Genomic DNA, 21,735 nt, shown 5'->3' on the forward strand with positions numbered 1-21,735 from the left:
GAGCGCGCACCCATACACTCACACTCGCAGGCGCGCGTGCGCACGCCCGCGCGCCTCCAGCCGCGGAGTCTCCAGCGCCCCTCAGCAGATCCCCGCTCTCCCGGGCGCCGCTACTCACACAGGCTTCCAGCCGCCACGGGGTGTCCTCTGTCTGCTGCAGTGGCGGCGGTGGCGGAGGGAAAGGCGACTGCAGCCCGGCCGCGTCTCCCAGCTCCGTGCCCGGGACAGAGTCCGGGAGAAGCAAAGAAGGAGGAGGACGCCGAGGCTAGGAGGAGCCGCGCCGCGCCCGGCGCCCCACTCCGCGCGGCGGTTGCCTCCGCTCTCCATACGGCGGCCCCAGGTAAGCAGCTCCGGGGCCCGCAACATCCCTGGGGCGTCCGGGCTCCGAGCCTGGGTCCTCTGGTCTCGCCCCCGCCTCGGCACCTGGATCTAGACTGGGAGGGGAGTGGGCGAGGGGGGAGGGGAGTGGAGCTAGAGGTGAGGCTGGTAAGGAGGAGTGCGTGGACGCGTGGGGGCTTCGGTGCAGCCCTCACGCTCTTCCCTGCCGTGCCCCGGCTCAAGCTCCGTCACTTTTACGAGCTCGGGGGTGCCCAGCGCCCCAGACAGCTGTTCCCCGATCTCCCCGCCGCTCTCCAGCCAGTGTTGGCTCCGGGCTCCGCGCCCGCCGCCCGCCAGTCACCTCCCCTGCACCTTGGACAGCGCACCCCGCACCCGTCTCCCTCGGTGGGCGTCGCCCCCGGGACCCGGTCCTGCCCGCACAATGCTCCCGCTGCCCTCTTCTTTCAGGTTGTCACCCTCCCGCTCTGCATCCCTTCTCCAGCCTTGGCGGATTCTGCTCTGCTGCGGGCCGGAAACTTTCCTCCCTGCCTAGTCTGCGCTGGGTACTATTGTTGTTATTTGTGACTGTCCCCTCTCGTGGGGAGCTCGGACACCTTGGACAGGTCTTCCTCAGCGGGAGCGCGCCCTGCCTGGCCCAGCGCGAGGTAAAGGAGGCACTGGGGCAGCTGGACTCGGCAGCTGCCAGGGTTCAGAGCCCGCGCCTCGGCCGCTGGACGCCGGCCGCCTACCCGCCTCTCCGGACCCGACACGTGCGAGCCTCCCACGGACGCGGCCCCTCCCAGACCACCCCACGTCCTCCCCCTGCACGGCCACAGCCACCCCATAGGTTGGACACCCGGGGCTCCCGGGTCCTGATTGGTTGAAGGCGTAACCCCGCCCCCTTTCGGAGGGGGGTGGTTCTGGAGTGTTGTGGTTGTCATCCCGCGGCGAGCACATGGGGAAAGTGGGGTCGACAGGTGGGCAAGCCCAGCTCTGTGGAATCACTGCGTCTCACTGTACAGCCACTGAACCACGCTCCTTCACCCAGATACACTCCTGCTTCTCGCCTTTTCTCTCCCTCAATCTTTCACTGCTGTAACATTACGTGAAAAAAGACACTGACAGTGTAATCCTAATTTTGTTAAGATTGCATTTGTTTGGTGGTAGCAGGTTTTAAAAGCAGACCCAGGAGAATGCAGGAGATACGTGCGTATGGAGAGGTTCCTGGCCAACTGGGCTGCAGATTTGAGTCTGGTAGTTTGGAGAAAATAATGAAGGGTGATTAAGGAATCTGAAGAGGGTGGAGAAAGTGGGAAGGGAATTGATTCCTGGAGGAGAGACACAGGTGAGCGAGCTTGGAAAGCTGAGAGAGGAAGAAGTGGGTCATTTGTGGGGTGAGATGTGAGGGAGAAACCTGGTGGGCCCTCTCGAGAGGCGGGTGCGTGCTGTTGGAGACGGCTCTGTCAAGCAAAGTGGTAACATTTGCTGGTACTTAGCTCATGGTTAACACACTCTGCTTTTGTTTTGCTAGCGTTGCCACTTTGATAGAGACTTTATATTAATAATGTCTATTCATGTAATGGATATTGCTTATTCCAGTTTCTTGTAATATACAGATTTGAAAGTGATAATGAGTTTGATAAAGTGAAAGGCCTCTTGGAGGGGATGCATTAAATAGTTGAAGTGCTTTCGGAATATTGTGAGGGAAGACGGATGAGCATTGCATAAAATACAGATTGTTCTGGCATTATTTAGAGCCTTTAAAGAAATATATGTGCACGTATAAATGATACTGATCTCTCTTCATTTCAAAGCGTGATACCTCTAGCATTTTCCGGCTTTAATTCCTTCAGGCTGTTTTGATGTTGTGTCTATACATCTAAGAATATTGTAATTCTTATCTTTAAGAAGCCTTGTCAATGCAAAACAAATAGCAACTGATGCAAGTTAATGTTGACAACTTTATATTGAGTACACTGTGTGTTATTTTATTTGTAAGCTACTAAAATATGCAAGAGTAACATAGCGTGACTGTTGTTCCCCAGGGACTCATATCAAAACAAAGTGGGGAATCACATGAGGCTATTCCAGGGAGAACAATTCAATTATTTTTAAGATGAATAAAATTTAAGATTCTTGGTTGTAAACAGCAACACTCTTTAAATTATCTTTGTACACATTGGTAGCATGTGATAATAAAACAATATATTAAATGTATTACATGATTCTAAAGTAGATGGTAAAGGCTTTTCATTATTATTATTTTTTATATAAGTAGACAGAATTGCTTTTCTGACTGGAGGACCTCCTGTTCAAGAAACAGGATTTGATATATGTGACAAATTGGAAGTTATTGCTATTGTTAAGAAAATAATTCTGTGTTTTTATTTCTCTAGTTCATGCCTTGATTTCCCTAAGGGATTTAGATTCAAGTTGTGGGCCTATTAAATTTAGATGGGTTTGTATGTAGGAGAATGTATATAATCACATATGCATACATGCAAAATATTTGTATGTGTATCAGTACACAGTTGTATATACACATAATTTTAGAGTACATTCAGTGCATTTATTCATATATATGTTATTGTCATCCTTAGAATTTTTTCTCATTTCTTTTTGTCCAAAAGGTGGCCCTGTTTTAAACTGTAGAAAGCATTATCACCAGTAGAATTGGCCAATAGATCATGGAAACAGACAATAGTATTTTGTTGCCTGGCAACCACCTACTGTGAATGAAAAACAAAGCAGTGACAGCTGCTTCCACATCCTGATACTCACATTGTAGCTCAGGCATTGCAACCCTCCAAATGAGACAGATCCACTAAGTTTCATTTGAGTAGGTGAAGCTGTTTCTTTTTTTGGGTGTTTTTTAAGGAATATTAAATGTTTTGTTATAATAATAATTATTGTGGGATGAAATGAAGCATCTAACTTCAATTGCCCTCTTAAGCCTAGTATAAACTGAAAAATGCAAGTTTGGGAGGATTGTTTAGACCCTTCTAATTCTTCCCTTTTTAGTCATTAAGCATTGTAAGCACCTTTTCTGCTGCTGTCAGGTGCTCTTAGGATATTACAAAAACTTGGGTTTTCTATGATACCTAAATAGATGGCAGGATTTTACTGCTAGGAATGAAGTAGAGACTGAGGCTCTAGCCTAATCCTTTAATATGGAGGAACACTGAGGCATAGTGAGATTATGTGACACAACCCTGGTGACAGACCCAGTCTCAGGATGTCTTCCGCTGGGTCACACTTCACCATTTCCCCCTCATTTCTCTCCTTTATTATTCTTTCTTGGTTTTTTATTTACATAACATTTGCAACCAATATTTTTATCTTTATAAAAATGTAATATTGTAATTTCTAATACTGTACTTAGAAAATACAATAACATTTGAGAATAAAAATTCAACATTGACACGCTAGGCTAGATTGTGGTCTTAGATGCATTGTGTACAATATATTGTGCCTTGAATCTCTAAAAGTCCTGTGATTCCTGCCTCTTTCCGTAAACTGGGAAGCCCAGTCCCTTGCTTTGGTAGTTGTCTATGGCTTTGGGCAGTCTTTAATAATCCCTTATTCTGTGTGAATTTTCAACAGGGATGAGATTCAAGATTGTGTTGGTCAGTTGGTATACCTGTACATTATAGCTAATTAATCAATCACTCATTACAATCTCCTATCCTACAATGCAGTAGGCATACTGTTGGTGTAGTGATCTGGGCTCTTTAAAGTTCGTGGGGTGCCTGTGTCCCTGCATAATATTTGTTTCAGTCTTTTATCAAAGCCCTCTTGCCAAAGATGTTACCTAATGCCTGTTAGTGGAAGATGAGTCATCCATCTCTGAGAGAGGTGATAGTGCAGATTGTTTCTTAGTGCTCAAATGATAATGGATTATTGGATGGAAAACTTGGATCATATATGCATTATTAGTCATTTCTTCTAAACTTAGGAAATACATTGTGTGTTTAATACATTTTGAGGTTCCGTGTGCTATTTTAAATAATCTGTATTCCATTGTTTACTATTTATGACAAAAGTAAGCATTTAACTTTAATACAATTCCTTAAGTGGAAAACCTTGACGTTGTCTGATTGGAGAAACAATGTAGTGACAGTATTAAGTACCATTAGAGAGTCCTTTTCACTAGAAAAGACTTACGTTAGTAGATTTGTGGAGGGGAATAAATGGATTTACAGCATGTTAAACCTAGTTTTAGAAGCCTACTATTAACTTGTTCTAGCTAGAAGGATTTTCCAAAAGAATAATAATTTGACAAATTTCAAGTGAACTTCACTTTTAAAAAAATATATTTTCCACTGTCTGGATATAATTTGTCTAGAAGAAAGTACCTGTTTCAGATCCACTAGGATTAATCTGAATTTCAAGGTTAGGTTTCTTAAAAAAAATTTCTGAACTATTTCTGCATCCACTTGCGTAGTGTGATGTTAAATATTCTTTAGTTCATACATTTAATTTAACCTACTGGAATCTTGAGATTTAAATTAGCTTCCCTCTCCTATTTTCATGTGCAAGATAATTTGTGTGTATGTGCAAACACATACAATACTTATTTTTTTTTCTTTTTGTCACTTTTCATTCCTATGATAGAATATCAGAGGGCCTGATTTGTGTTTCTTTCATACAGTAAAGAGCTTTAAACAAGGGGTATTTATGTTTTAAATTTTGTTATGTCAGCTTCTGCTATTATAACCTGTAAACTCTTACCCACCCAAATGGGATGATTGCTAAAAATAAGCAAACAAATAAATATATAAGCAGCATTCTATTTGCTACCCTCCAGGATAGCCAGGAAGGCATATTTTCTCACTCTTAGGTACACATATACTTCCACATACACATACAGTTTAGGGTCCTACAGACTCTTCTTTAAATACTGGACAAGGCCGGGTGCAGTGGCTCACTCCTGTAATCCCAGCACTTTGGGAGGCTGAGGCGGGCAGACTACCTGAGGTGGGGAGTTCAAGACCAGCCTGACCGACATGGAGAAACCCTGTCTCTACTAAAAATACAAAATTAGCCAGGGTGGTGGCACATGCCTGTGATCCCAGCTACTTGGGAGGCTGAGGCAGGAGTATCACTTGAACCCGGGAGGCAGAGGTTGCAGTGAGCTGAGATTGCGTCCCTGCACTCCAGCCTGGGCAACAAGAGCGAAACTCTGTCTCAAAAAAAAAAAAAAAAAAAAAAAAGTGGACAAAAGTAGTATTTGATTGGGAGAACTGTGTATGGTAGTTTTTCAAGTAAAAATAATGTATGCAGATTTTTAGAAATGTAGCAGCATAGGAAGAATTTATTTGAATTACTCCTTCTGGAAAATTTTCATATGTACACTGTCAACATAACCCCCAGCAGCGAGAACAGTGCCCAGTACCCATGACATACAGCCTGGCATATGGCAGACACTAAGTATATATTTTGTAGAATTAATGCATCGTCTCTCCCTCTTTGTATAATGCTGCAAATATCTCAAGCTTCATTTGTGTGGATAGTAAAAGTTTAGAGCATGGAGAAGAAATTATTGTAATTTCTAATTGTCTCTGGCACTGCATATTTTAAGCCAAAATAGCCAACTTAGCCAGTGATATTTGGAATATATTTCTTATCAGTATAGAAAGTAATGCCAGGGCTATTTATTTTCCACAAATACGGCCATCCCAAGTATAGAATAGCCCTTTCATAGCCCACAGCAGCATAACAAAGGTTATGGCAGCAAGTCCAAAAGAATACTTCGTTTAGTTGGTGCTGGAGGATAAAGTTTGCTAGCCCCAATGTAACTATCCAGACTGGAATATGACCAAGGTGCTGTGTTAACATCTCTAACAGTGGGAGAAGAGCCACAGGTGAGGTCTGTAATGACTTCAGTGGCCAAAGCCTTTGTTCTGGTCTCATTTGCAAGAGAGCACCTTGAACATCTCGAAAGCCTCAGAAGCCATTGTGGATGTAAGGGAGAGAGCCCAGCGTTACTATCTGGATCCCAAGTACCACATTTCTAGTCACTGGAAGAAGTCATAATTCCAGGTGTTTGTGCCATTGAAATAAAACTTTCTTCTTTATCCCGTTAAATCTTTGTGAGGGAGGAAGTAGTGTCCCCGAAGACAACCCTGACAGAATCACAGGATAGGCAAAGTCTTTCATACCTCCAGTTCCTTTTACAGTGAATGCCCTTTACCTTTCACCACTGCCCAGGTGTTTATTTCCTTTGTAGGGCTTTATTCACATCTGTATATCAGCACATCTTTGTTAAAGTGTAAAAGCTGATAAAAGGTTGAAGTACTTTTCTGGAGGGATTCCTGAGTGTCTTACATATATTAGGTGCTCAATATGTATTTGCTTAGTTTTAATAATGGAATTGTACCTACTATTTTTATACATAGGGAAGATTTTTTTTTTTTTTAAATCCAGGGAACCTTTCAATACCACTTAAATAATATCATACTATGTATTTCTTTGGGAATTATTTCTTTAATAAACATTTGTTGTATAAACATTCACTGTATATATGGTACTGTATTTGGCTTTGGGGATCATACAGATCCTTGTTTTTTTGTGTGTGTGGGGGGGGGGACGGAATCTCACTCTGTCGCCCAGGCTGGAGTGCAGTGAGGCGATCTGGACTCACTGCAAGCTCCGTCTCCCGGGTTCACGCCATTTTCCTGCCTCAGTCTCCCGAGTAGCTGGGACTATAGGCGCCTGCCACCACGTCCGGCTAATTTTTTGTATTTTTAGTAGAGATGGAGTTTCACCGTTTTAGCCAGGATGATCTCGATCTCCTGACCTCGTGATCTGCCCGCCTCGTCCTGCCAAAGTGCTGGGATTACAGGCTTGAGCCACCGCGCCCGGCCTCTTACAGATTCTTAAGGCACAGTTGCTGCTCATGGAGGAGAACATGCTGCTTGCCCGGAAGTGCACAGATTCAAGTGTGTTCTGGCAAGTGGACTGTGCGTGGAGGTTGGTATGGAGAGCAGGGCAGAAGACACAGAACATGGAGGACCTGGCAGAGTCCACCAAAGATTTTGGACTTAATAATGTTGTCAGTGTTTTTCAAATCTGTCTGTTCATAGGAATCCCACGATGTGTTTGTCACAATACTGATTTCCAGATCCCACCCAAGACACACTGAGTGGACATCTTCAGGGACATGGCCTGGTGTAGCAGACATAGTCAGTTTGCTACTTATATGCCCTGACACTCCCTTCTTCAGGATGCAGTTCTACAAGTACCTCCTATTCCCCACCTGGCGTTTCTCTCCTGTGTGTGGGGAGGCTTAGTAGTGCAGCACAGTTAATGGCCTCAGGAATAGACCTCAGCCCGTGATACAAGAGAGCTGGGTAATCTGCTAGCATCCTCTGCCAATGGGCACAATAACTGATGCATATTTCACACTATGTCCTGTAGTTCCCATGTGAAACTGAGCCTCAGTTACCCACAGTCATAGCCAGCTAGACAACCTGTGCTTTAAAAATGGCTGTCTCCTTTCTCCATTCTTCTTCCAGTACTTCCTAGGATCCCCTCCCCAAATAAACAACTTGTACTTAAATTCTGTCATAAAGTTGGCTTCTTCAACAAAAGATATGGAAGAATCTGCTTATTTGTTTATTTATTTAAATAATGAGGCCAGTTTGGGAGACCTCAGGTGATAGAGACCTACTGATGAGGGCATTGCTCCTTAGATCTGCAGCTTAGAAAGATGATTCTGGCAGATGTGTGGGAAATGGATTGATGGAGGAGGCGTTGGGGGACATGGAGACCAGCTAGGAAGTGGCACTGTTCAGACAAACAATCATGAGTACCTAAGCTAAGGTAGTAACTGTGGGGATGGAAATACGGAAAGGATTTGAGATGGATTGTCTGAAACAGTCAGCATGACATAGAGGCCTGCGCCATGTGGTCACTTAGCTGCCGTTCTCCAGATGAGTGTTCAGACCTCCACCTCGTCCTGTTGCCCTGCCCTGCCCATTGGACTTGGCGCCCCTGGAAGGGCTGGGAATCCTCTGTCTTGCCTGTAATCTTAGGCTTTCTACAGTCGAGTAGTACATGTCTGAGCATAAATAAAAGAAGGAAAGATAAATTGAAGAATATGAATAATTCACTTTCAGATCATTAAAGGAAGAAAGTTATATTTTACGGGAAGGATTTGTGGAGTTATAGAGAAGGAGAGCTGAAGAGAGATCTGTGGTGCATCATTTTGTGATGAATGGTGATTTTTTCCCCCCTTCCTCTTGGCAAAGAGGTGATTTTCATCCACCATCAGTTTCTGGAAGACCTAGCATGACTCTTTGTGCATTTGTATCTGTTGTTTTCCCTGCTGCTTTGATAGCCTATATTTTAGCTAAGTGAATGAGTGGTAGCTGGGGGTGGGGTTGTTTTTTTCCTCTTGTTCTGTCATAATGCCAAGCTTTTGACTACAATTTTTCCTGCCAGTTCTTAGGCCACTAGCTCCCAAAGGGGATAAAGGGGTAAAGAGAGTGAGAGAAAGAAAGCATAAATCTGTAAAGAGAGCTGTTTTGAATTAAAAGCTTAATTATGAAATGAACAGGTTGAAGCTTGTTAGAAGATATGAAATAAGATAAGACAGGCTTCTAATTATCCCATGTATGAATACTAATATTCTGACTCTCTCTACAGTCAGAAATGCAAAGGCTGAATAATCAAACAATAGCAACCCGACATCATCCCCATATTTTTGCAAAAGTAGTATCAAGTCGATGACAAAGAAAAGACCAAATTATGAGAAGCTGTGGGGTGGGTCAGCAAAGAGCTCACTGGGCTTTGCTTAACAGCGAGAACAAAGAATGCTGACAGTTGAAATACTGAGCATGTGAGTGTAAGGGGCCCCGGACACACAGTAGAAAAGAAGAGGCCTTGTTAATTGTGGATATTATGTACATATATATGATATTTTTTATTGAACATTTTATTTTGGGATAATTGTAGATTCACATGCAATTTTGAGAAATAATACAGACTTTGGGAGGCCGAGGTGGGTGGATCACTTGACGTCAGGAGTTCGAGACCAGCCTGACCAACATGGTAAAACCCTGTCTCTACTAAAAATACAAGAAAAAAAAAAAAAAAAAGGCAGGCATAGTCGTGGGCACCTGTAATCCTAGGTACTTGGGAGGCTGAGGCAAGAGAATTGCTTGAACCTGGGAGGCGGAGGTTGCAGTGAGCTGAGATTGTGCCATTGCGCTGCAGCCTGAACAGAGTGAGACTCCATCTCAAAAAAAAAAAAAAAGAAAGAAAGAATACAGAGAGATTGTGTGTACCCTTCGCCCAGTTCCCACAAAGATAACATCTTATAAAACTATAGTGTACAGTTTTATTAGCAGGATATTGACATTGATACAATCCATCAATCTTATTCAGATTTCCTGAGTTTTACTTGTACATGTGTGTGCGCACATATGTATTTACGTTTGTGGACTATTTATGATATTGTTCATTTTAAAAGTCAGCTTTTTTTTTTTTTAAGAAAAAGTGGTATATAGTTTATAGCTCTCTTCAGATACTTATTTTCAAATTAAATAAGAACTCATACTTTTTTGAGTCCAAAGGTTTCAGTTGTCTCAGCATATTGTGAAGCAGAATTCCCAACAACAGTTCCATCCAACAACAGAATCGGTATCAGGATGTGGTGAGCTCCCTGTACCAGCAAGTGTACAGTCAGAGGCTGGCCAGTCCTCTGTTACAAACACTGTGGAAGGATGTGACAGCAGCTGCTGTGGCCAGTAGATTGTCTACCTGTAGTTGCAGAGAAGCCCAAGAGTTTGATGATGAGGCAGCAGATTTGAAATCTTTCCATTTTTAAAACATTATTATTGTTTTATTATACTTTAAGTTCTAGGGTACATGTGCACAACGTGCAGGTTTGTTACATATGTATACATGTGCCATGTTGGTGTGCTGCACCCATTAACTCGTCATTTACATTAGGTATATCTCCTAATGCTATCCCTCCCCACCCCCCACCCCACAATGGGTCCCGATGTGTGATGTTCCCCACCCTGTGTCCAAGTGTTCTCATTGTTCAATTCCCACCTGTGAATGAGAACATGCGGTGTTTGGTTTTCTGTTCTTGCGATAGTTTGCTGAGAATGATGGTTTCCAGCTGCATCTGTGTCCCTACAAAGGACATGAACTCATCCTTTTTTATGAAAAGTCAGCCTTTTATAGTGTAGAATTTTTCTTAAGAATTTTTTTTCACTGGTTTGGACTAGTCCTGACTTAATTGTAACTGAAGAAAGCGTAACAGAGAATAAATTCCCCAACTCCCTTCCGACGTGGATTCTGCATGGCAGCATCAGGGGCTACTTGAATGTGTCAGGAATTCCTGTCAGTCAGCTATTCCAGAAGGTAGAACTTCTAGTTTATTTATTCCTTTGTGACCATTGTATGACAATAAGCAAACCTTTTAAAAGTATGCCTGTTGTAAAAAGAGCTTCTTATTCAAGCTCACTGGAACTCCTCTTCCTTTCACCAGCATTTCTATCCTCCTCTCTGGTGTTGGGTCCAGCATTCCTGGCTCTTCCTTCCTCCTCTCTGTAGATGAAGGGGCTCACCCCTGCAGGCTGCTTTCTCAGATTTCTGAGTCAGCTGACTTGCTGTGTTTTACCCTTGGGAGGCACTGGTGGGAGACTGCAGGGAAAAGGGTGATGCAGGATTTTTTTGTTTTTTTTCCTAGCTGTGGGTAGCATCCCTGGCCATGGGAATTCACATCTGTAGCACAGCTTGTGCTCAACAGACCTTCTCTGGTTCTAGCTGCTTACTAGTGACTTTGTCGCACAGATTCCAGCAATACTACCTCCTGCTATAGTCCAGGGGAGGTAGTGCTTCCTGTCCATGCTAATCTCTAGATTACCTCAGTATCTGGTGGTAGGCTGTCTGCAGCTCCATCACCTGAGTAATTAATTCTCTGCATTTAATTTCCTCAGTGGAAAATACTTGAAGATATTTCTATTTTCCTAGTTAGACATTCCCCAGTTCCTCAGAGCATGCGAATGTTATAAATCTGGTGAGACTTTTTGTCTTCTGACATTGTAGCTTCTTCCACTGCAAAAAATCTTACTAGTTCCAGGTGGGGTAGAAGTTACCTGCATTTATAACATCACCCCTGCCACCAGAATCTCTGTCCCTTTGCTGATTCTTCATTCCCTCCTTGTCTGTGGTTTCCAAGCACCTCTTTTTCATACATGTTTGTCAACTTGGTAATTCCCCTCTAATGTCTTTGTTATTCTGTCCTTCAAACCCTCATTTGCTAACACCCCCTGTCTTATTTTCTACCAGCAGTTCTTACTGACCTCATCTCTTATGTGTTACATCCTTAACATACTAACATGTTGGTCTTATGATTCACTACTAAATGTACGTTGGCTTTCAGTTCATATCTCTGCTCCATAGGGTTTGGTTTGGCTGGCACTTTACTGCAAAAAAATACTTTTTATACTATTATCAGGCTCCTTCACCTTATTGCCTCTGGAAGTATATGTGGTTATATCATAAAAACAATGTCAAGAACATTAATAAGAATGCTTGATTAAGAAAAAACAGGCCTCAAGTAGCATCTTCAAACATAAGGCAAATTAAGGTCTGTCAATGGAGCAGAGCTGGGGGCCCACCGTAGTGGTCACACACACTGCCTTAAGGAAGGAGGCACACAAGAGCAACTTGGATTCCTTAGGGGTGGTGGTGGGGCATTGTGGTGACTCTTCAGGCTCCCTGTCTGTGTTGGAAAGAGGTTTTGTTGGTTGCAACCATGTAGGTTCCCTAGCAGCTTCATTCTTTCTCCAGGGGCCCCAAGCCAAGCAGAGAGAGCAGGGAGCTGGAGCCTCAATTAAGAACAAGCTTTAGAGCTATCTCTAACTAAGATGTTCAAAAGGGCACATCAATCACCCAATCGTGGGCAGTCCATCCTCAGATGCCAGGAGCAGTTTAAGGATTGTAGCACACATGGAGATAGTCTTAAAATTAGTAGCCATGCAAATCACCACCAGGTCTACTGACCTGAGACCTGGGAAAACTCAAAGTTTTGGCCGAAGAAAACTTAAGTATTGAAAAATCACCTGTGGGCTAGGTGAGGTGACGCACACCCTGTAATTCCAGCACTTGGTGAGACCAAGATGGGAGGATCACTTGAGGCTAAGAGTTGGAAACCAGCCTGGGCAACAAAGTGAGACCCTGTCTCTACAAAAAATAAAAATATTAAGGATGTACACCTATAGTCCCAAGCTACTCAGGAGGCTGAGGTGGGAGGATTGCTTGAACGCAGAAGAATTTGAGATTATAGTGAGCCATAATCATGCCATTGTACTCCAGCCTGGGTGAAAGAGCATGGAGACTTTGTCTCTAAAAAAAGAAAAGAGGCTGGGCACGGTCGCTCAGGCCTGTAATCCCAGCACTTTGGGAGGCCGAGTCTGGCAGATCACTTGAGGTCAGGAGTTTAAGGCCAGCCTGGCCAATATAGTGAAACCCCATCTCTACTAAAAATTCAAAAATTAGCTGGGCGTGATGGCAGGCACCTGTAGTCCCAGCTACTTTGGAGGCTGAAACAGTAGAATCACTTGAACCTGTGGGGCAGAGGTTGCAGTGAGCTGAGATCACGCCATTGCACTCCAGTCTGAGTGACGAGCGAAACTCCATCTCACAAAAAAAAAAAAAAAAAAAAAAGAGAGAGAAAGAAAAGAAAGATCGCTTGTGGCTTGCGGCATGGATGGTAAATGTGTTCAGGTTTTGATGTTCTGCTGCCCTTGCAGTGAGAGCAGGGCTGGGGGATGTGTTGTGGGCTGATGCACACAGTTAGGAACAGATGGATCTTTTTGGAACCTGTCTGCAAGGCCATCCCTTGCCTCTGCTCTCCATAATGATCAGAAGTGGTGAGTGCTGGGCGGGAGGATTGTGGATTAGGCGGCTCTGAGTGAACTGACAATGGAAAAGAAATAAGCTTATTTTAAATGGGCATAAGCTTTGAAGGCAAGTAATTAAGACACATTTCAGCCTCATGGACAAATTAGGGTTCTAGTTAATACAAGTGCAAGATTGGAAAAAAAAGTCAATCACGTGCACACCTATAATCACTGAAGAGCAGTTTGTTTAGTAACAAAACACCAATTATGCCTGCCTTTATGTGAGTTTCTCCTCCATTTTCCTTTTTCTTTATCTCTCAGAACCGACTAAGTCCAGGGCCCTTATTTTCTGATACTACTCTATACACCCTTTTTCAAGAAAGTCATGCCTGTGTGAAAGCAGCTAACAGTTTCTCCTGACATCCTTCTGAATTCTAGTCTTTTATCCATTTCAATTGTATCTTTCTGCAGAGATGTACACTATGTTTCTTTCCTTGTTACTTAGTAATGTGCTGTGGCATAAAGAAGTGGAATTTTAAGTGGAATTTTCTTGGGCATTAGAGATTTGATTCTATCAAGCATCACAAAGCAGGTGCTGTAGAAGTCAGAGAAGCTATTTTCTGTGCTTAGTGGATGCACTCTGTATTGAGTTGATTCTAAGAAGTTTCTGAGTTTTCTCATCTAGTTATTATGAATTTTAGAATATAAAATTTTAATTTTCATATGATATTGCAATTATAGTCCTTTAATCATTTTGTGGTAGAGATTTAATGTTTTTGGAGAAAAGCATGCTAGATAATCATTGTGCGTGCCTGATGAATAGGTATTTGTTGTGCCAAGTTCATACAAGATGCTGGGAACATAGTGGTGAACAAAATAAGCAGCATTCCTGTCTTAGGAGTCTACAGTTTACTGGAAAAGACATCAAACAGATAAACAGAACAGTAATTATGTAATTGGATCTTATGATAAGTACTTTGAAAAAACCGGGTTTCTCTGAAAGGGCATAATGAAGGGGAAGTGGTCAGAGGAGGCATATATGGGAGAGTAATTTATAAATTCCTACCAGAAGGGTGGTTGGGGTTATCCAGGTGAGAGTCCCACGTATGAAGCCCAGATAAGCGAAAGCTTGGCTTTTAGAAACCAGGAGACCAGTGTGGCTGGAGAGTATAGAGAGAAAGGGTGAACAGTGGTGGGAACAAGGTTGCTGAGGTGGAGGTTAGGACTCAATTATGCCAGACCTAATAAACCATGCTGGGGACTTTGGATATTCTCCTATGTGCAATGGAGAGCCACTGAAGTGTTATTGCTTTTGCTTTTGTCTGCCATTTAAAAAAAAGAGGTGAAATTCGCATGACACAAAATGACCCATCTTAAAGTGAACAATTCAGTGGCATTTAGTATATTCACAATATTGTGCAGCCAGCAAAGGGAAATTCTCCTTAAGCAGTCATTGAAGGGTTTTAAGGGAAGTGATGTGGTCTGATTTGTAATACATAAAACCCTTCTGGCAAGTTTCTGGAGAAGAGATTGGAGAGGGCAAGACTGGAAACAAGAGAACTAATTTGGAAATTATTTTCAAGTGCAGGAATAGATGGTGGTGGGTTCCTGGACAAGGGACAGGAATAGTGACCATAAATGTAGAGAAGAGTAGAATGATCTAGAATAGAGTTATAGAATCAGGTTTGATTATCTGTAAGTGACAAAATCCCCTTGTAATGATCTACATCATTGTTTCCCGAAGAGTGATCCATACACTATTCAGATCTATCTAGGTTGTTTTTAAAATTACAGGTAGCAGTCCATCTCATGCTACTGATGCTGAACGCTGAAGATAGTCCATGAAGGATTTGTGTTGGAACTGAAGTTTGAGAACCACTCAGTATTCAGTATTGTCTTCTTCCCTTTGTGTGTTTTTTTTTTTCTTTCTCTTTTTCTTTTTCTTTTTTTTTTTTTTTTTGGAGACAGAGTCTTGCTCTGTCACCCAGGCTGGAGTGCAGTGGCACAATCTCAGCTCACTGCAACCTCTGCCTTCTGGGTTCATGCGATTCTTCTGCCTTAGTCTCCCGAGTAGCTGGGATTACAGGCGTGCACCACCATGCCAGGCTAATTCTTTGTATTTTAGTAGAGACAGGGCTTCTCCATGTTGGCCAGGCTCGTCTTGAACTCCTGACCTCAGGTGATTCACCTGCCTCAGCCCCCCAAAGTGCTGGGAACGGCTTTCCCATTTTTATGCTCTGTAGGATTGAAGGCTGCCAACAGTCCATCTAGGCGGGAGGGAGTTAGAGTCAGACACAGAACAGACAAATGGATAGCGTAGTGCATGCTTGTAATTTTGAGTGGGAGGAACACTTTTTGGGGATGCATCTTTCACTTGATCCCAAAGCCAACATGTAGTATAGACAATTTGATACTTGGTGTTCATTTTAGATTATTTTCTTTGAGTACCGTGGCTTTCTCAGAACAAAATAGGTCTGACTGTGAATAATGCCAGTATCATGAAATACAATGTAAGTAGCGTAGTAATTTATTGTAAAAGCAACAAATAACTGCTCGAAATTAACTTGTAACTGATGGAAAGGATCTCCTATTATCTTTGCAGTTACTTTGTATCTATAAGATTCCTTTTACTTTAAAGAGATATCACACCAATGAACTGATTTTAGAAGCCAGAGTTTTTGAGACCTTTTTGGGAAGATTCTACAAACTCTGGTAAAAAATCACCAGTAAACAGATAGAGATTTTATCTTTGACTTCTGTTTGCCTTTGGTGGATATTTCTAAACCCAGCGTTGCCTCTTAGACCTGTCACTTCCAGCCTGAATCTACAGCACTCAGATGTCTCTAACCCATGTTTTTCAAAAATCTTTCAAAGAATCTCTCTTTACAAAATGTATGTAACGTACTTAATTAAGTTATAGAACTGAAAGACGTCACAGAGAACATCTAGTCTTCCAGTTTCCTTGAAACTATTACTTTTGGAGACCCTGGAGTGACTAGAATGAGGCTCCTTTACTGAGGGGTGGGTTAGGTCCTTGGGGGTTTATGCCACACAAAAAAAGGTGTGGCTACCTAGCGACAGTCAGGGAGGCACCAGATGGTGCCTAATATGATAGCGCTCAGAACCCCTTTGCAACTTCTACGTGGCCTCAAAGGTTCCTGCCCTTTCTGGAGGCAGCTGTGTCATTGCTCTGCCTATGACTCTGCCCTCCCGCCTTGGGTTCTCTCTTTTTGGGATAGGAAGTGTTCAGCTTCTGGAGGACGTTTCATTTTGATTAATGTTATTTCCACTCTTCTAGAAAGACACTTAGGTACCGCTGGCTGTGTCTCTTTTTCAGCATGTATAAATTCAGATCTGAAAGGGGTTTCATTGCTTCATCGTGGAGTTTTATAATGAATAATAATTTGAGTGCCTGGCTAGTTTTCTTGATTTTTTTTTTTTCTCCTGGAACACTTAAGTTTGGAGAGGGATATGAAGCAAAGCCATCTATTTATTTTACACTAGAGACAGATAGAATCAGTAAATAGCCAGTTTTTAGAAGCGTATTTTTCTCCCACAAAAATGCATGTTGTTGCACCAGGGTAAACACTGTAGAAGAACACAAAAAGAAAGTAAAATTCCTCAGAATTCCTACTAGAGATAACCGTTGTTGACATATCCAGGCATATCTCTGAGTATGTGTGTGTGTGACATATACCATATGCAGATAAAGTAAATGAGATTTTCATTGTATGTACTGTTATATAATCCATTTTTCATAATAACGTGTAATGGGCCTCTCTCCATGTCAACAAATTTTTTAATACCTTGAATACTTTTATTTAATGCCTTTCATTGTAATACATTTCCCATGGCAAACTAACATAAGTAGAACATACTGAAAAATCCAGTGAATAGGGGATTCAGGCATGATTTAATCAGAATATAGGATTTCTTTCTTTATAATTTTCTATTTCTTACTCTTTTCATACTCCTAATGGTAGCAAAATTTCTGCATCTCTAGGAGCACATCAACTTTCCAGAGAAAAAGAGCTTCTCTTCTTTAACTCCTTCTACTTACACCATTATAGGTCATGTGACCGGGGGAATGCCATTTTTCTCATTGTCTCAGATCTGGGTAGAAGTGTATACTAACTTCATCCAAACTTCATGAATTGGAAACTAAGAGTTTTGTTAGAGAAGAAGGGGAAATGCCTCGCTGACTAGGCAGCTAATGGTGTTTGTTAGAGTTTACTCTAGATTTACGAATAGACATTTGTTTCCAATTTTTCATTCTAAAATTCATTGCTGCTCTAGGCATACTTGTATGTACACCATTTTACACTTGGGCAATTATCTCATTTGGGTAAATTCTTATTAGAGAAATTGCTGGATCAAAAGATATGCTCCTTTTGCATTTTATATAAGCCATCTAAGCCATGAAACTACACTATTGCCAATTATGCGTTGATATCCCTCAACTGCCTGTTGTGAGCTTTTTTTTTTTTTAGTCTCTGAACCTTTAAGTGGAGGCTTCAGAATTAAAGCAGAATTTCAGGTGTCACAATTTCTCTGAGCAAGACAAATTGGAAGTGACATCATTTGAGGTTAATCAAAGCTCCTGTGGTTTTTAAGTGTTTCACGAGGAAGGCAAAGAGAAAGGGATGGAGAGGAATGTATTCTACCAGCTGTAAGCCTAGTGCTTGGTGGGTGATGGCCTAGAGATAGACTATTTGGGAGCTCCTGAGTGGCCACCTGTATCTTGCTGTCAACACATGCTTGCTCTGCAGTCAGTCTGTTACTGTCTACTTCCCCATTCCAATATAGGATGTAAAGACCAGTGAAGCATAACTGAAAGTGCTTGGAGCTAATGGCCATCTATGCAATTACTCTCTGCTCTCAACTGTAGTTTTTCTGAAATTCTTGCAGTTGAATTTAGTTTAAAAAAACAAAACAAAACAAAAAACTAAGAAGTCAGTGATTTCTGGGGTGGCAGCACTGAGTGTGCCTTGGTCATCCTTTTGAGGAAGTGAATGGGGAAGCTCATTAGGGTGGCTCACTTGCAGGGACCTGGTGGCAGAGGGGTGCTTTTTGGCATAGTAGCCTTTATCAATGTGAAGGAGAAGGGCATTTAGACAGAAACCTAGCAGAAGATTCAGTGTTGTGGGTAATGTCTTTTGAGTATTTTCAGGCACAGTTGCGTATGTCATCCTATTCAATCCTCATGGCAACCGTTTTAATGACAGTAAGAGGAAGCCAAAACATAGATTAAGTAACTTGCCCACTGTGATAGCTGGCAAATAGAAGAAGCAAGAGTTCTGAACACCTTCCTTCACCACATTGTTCACCATGTTGCTTCTTTTCTCCCCAAATAGAAATTAACTAATGGCAATTTGTTTCTTTTATTTTACTGATACGAGAAAATAAACAATACAGTTAAGTATTGAAATTGAGATATGGCATTGGAGAGATTCACCTAATAATTGTAAATGATAAGTGACTGCAAGTGTAAATGGCCCAAGTAAGATTTCTGACCTAGGCAGACAAAGAAATGGGATCGACAATGACAAAGGGAACAGGCTTACTTGTGAAAAATGGCTGCTAGTTGGGAGTATTCATGAGCATGAGAAACATGGAAAGAGGCCAAGTGGTAAAAATAGATGAGATAAAGTAATATGGCATGTATATGTTTTAAAGCTATAAATATGCTAAAGAAATGTTAGTACTTATTATTATCAAATTAAATATTTATGTTTTAAGAGGCAGTATCTTGCTTTGTTGCCCAGTCTGGAGTGTAGTGGCACAATCATAGCTCACTGTAACCTCGAACTCCTGGGCTCAAGTGATCTCCATCTCAGCTACCCAAGTAGCTAAGACTGCAAGGCATGTGCCAACATGCCTAGGTAGTTTTTTAATTTTTTTTTTTTTTTTTGCAGAGACAGGATCTCACTATGTTGCCCAGGCTGGTCTTAAACTCCTGGCCTCAAGTGATCCTCCTGCCTCAGCCTCCCAAAGTGCTGGGATTATAGACATGAGCCACCACACTCAGCCTAGAAATGTTTATTATGGAAGCATGTGTTCATTACAGAAAATTTGATTGGTGGAGATTTGGAGATGTCTGAACTTGTCTACTATGTTTATTTGGGTTCAGAATGCTAGAAGGATGTAGAACAATTAAACAGTAATCAAAAAGGAAGAAAAGCACAATATAAATGAAGCACAACTTTATCAGAGTGAAAATATATGTATATAAAAAAGAAAATGTTAGGTTGTAGAGTACTTAGTGGGGAAAAATATGGCTTAAGCTCACTGGAATGGAGTTATGTAATACAGAACCAGTTCATTTGACATTTAGAGTATGGAACAGTTCTTTGTGGGCATCCACTAAAGAAGTCCCCCCCCCACACACACACTCTCTTAGTCTCTCTCCCTCCTCCTCATCTCTAACTGCTGAATGCCAGGTGGAGCTGAAGGGCACTGACAGATTGAGTGGTCCTAGTGAGTCTGGTATTGCATCTGGCATCCAGTGTATTGCTCTCCTCAGGCTCCTGCAGGCTGCTATGCAGTGCCCATATTTGTGGTGTCTGCCAGTGGACAACTGCTTAAGAGCCACGGGGGAGAGTGGAGGGCTTTGGCAAGTGCCCAGCTGTGTATGACAGACCCTGCTCACTGTAAGTGCTTTGGTGGGAGCTGAGTGCATTATTTCCCACTGATGCTCTAATGAACCCATTACAGAATATCTGCTGTACTGTCTCCTTAGTCACCTTTATTGGAAATTGACTTCATTGCCCAATTGCACTGATTGTTAGAAACTTTCTTTTAATGCACAGTCTAAACTTTTCCCTCCTTGGTGTGAGGCAATTGCTGTCTGCCCTATTTGGCAGTTGCTGGGAGTAGCTGTGAACACTGGTGATATTGTTGGCTGAGGAGTAAAACAGAAGCTGCATAAAGTTTGGCTCCCTGCATACTTCAGGGCACAGGTTCTGATCCCAAGGTTGAAAACAACACAGAAACAGTAACTAAAAATGTCATTGAGCAGTGCGTACTTGAATGGCCTTCGGTGCCCAATGGAGACATCTGTGTTTCAGTGTGGAAGATGCCACTACAAACTTCCAGTGCTCCAAATTTTTGCTCCTGTCTCTTTCGTCTGAAAATCTTAGCGTGAAATATTTAGTACCCTAGGAAAGCTAAATTAATGGTGAGTCAGAGTAATTAAGGCAAAGTAAATAATCTCCAAGGTTCTCATTCCCCGTGAAACTAATTTCATATCTTATCCTTCATGTGTTAAAAATAGTTCTCTGCTAATTCAAGATGCCTGTGCTCTGTGTTGGTGAAGTGCACTTCACTTCTATTGAAAGGATGCAGATTAGAGAGTTATTTTCAATTGGGCAATTTTTTTTTAAGAGAGACATTCATTTTGGCACCATGAGAGCGTGAATCTCTTTGGGCGAGCTGAGAGTTGGATACAGCTGCAGCCGGGCAGATGATGGGCCAACTAGCTTATGATAACTTGCAGCTGGGATATCCTTTTCATCCTTTTAGTGAGAATTCTCAATTCCCATTCTTCTGTTCCATGACCAAATTAGTTTAATTTTTTGCATGGTTTTTGACTGTCCGTAGCTTGACCTTGTCTGTGTCTACAAATTTAGAAACCAAGTCTGTTTTACTCTTCTGAGCAATGGGAACATTGGGACTTGAATATAATTTTAATTATTTGTCATCTTAAAATAATCATGAAATACAAGCTCATAACTGTTCCCTGTATGAGTTTTTAGATTTCAGTGCCCCAAAGTTTACCTTTCTACAGTTGAGCTATAGCAGTGCACTACCCCATTGTCCCGGGGGCTGGGACAATTGTGGTGCTTTGGCTTGAGTGCATGGCTAGGATACTATGTTTCCTCAGGTGAATGAATTGTGTTAGGATTTATTGTTACAGCAATAGTCTTAATCAAATAAGATAATTCTTTCTCTCTCTGTGACCAGAAAATGTTTTGGCTAGAAAGAACATAGATCTTTGGAGGAAAATGTTTAACATACAGTCCTCAGTTAGTCCTCAGTTACCTACGGTTGAAATATGAGATCATTATCACTGCTCCTTTGCACCTTCAGGATCCCTCGGTTACCTTTTGTTTTCTTCAAAGAGTTGCCTCAGTCCTTTAGTGCATCAGGGACCTGTTTTTACAGAGAAACGCGATTTTGCTTTTAGAATGTCTTGAGGTGGCAACACAGGAGTGGAATATGCAGTGTCCAGTGTGTATCACAGAGTAGAATCTGTATCTAGCCACATGTCCCAGCAGAAAAATGCAGTTAATCAACGGGAAGAAGCACATATAAAAAGGCTAATGATTCTTTTGTTTTTTAGAGGTTTAGTTTTAGTGTCATAAGAACACTTTTTGTACAATGCACTCTCCCCTTTTGCTAAAATTTAAATTTCTTTTTATGAGAAGATACTGAAATTGAGTATAGGCAGACTGTATGTGAAGACATCTATTTGTATGTTATGACTTTTTAACATTACTATCTTTATTATAATCATTACCTAACAATGTGAAAAAGCATCACTGCATCTTTTGAT

General features: G+C 41.9%; 1 protein-coding gene across 10 annotated transcripts in view; it reads left to right on the top strand.

Annotated features, from left to right (window-relative positions):
* Positions 1-20: 20 nt before the first annotated feature.
* The window catches only part of ENOX1 (ecto-NOX disulfide-thiol exchanger 1), a 566,136-nt gene continuing 544,421 nt past the window's right edge, over positions 21-21,735 (top strand). For all 10 annotated transcript variants that reach the window (XM_023187381.2, XM_023187382.2, XM_023187388.2 and 7 more), the window contains exon 1: positions 21-340. The gene's annotated coding sequence lies outside the window, so the exon portion shown is untranslated. The remainder of the gene's footprint in view (positions 341-21,735) is intronic.

This window comes from Piliocolobus tephrosceles, chromosome X (genome assembly GCF_002776525.5).
Source record: "Piliocolobus tephrosceles isolate RC106 chromosome X, ASM277652v3, whole genome shotgun sequence".
Classification (NCBI taxonomy): Eukaryota; Metazoa; Chordata; class Mammalia; order Primates; family Cercopithecidae; genus Piliocolobus; species Piliocolobus tephrosceles.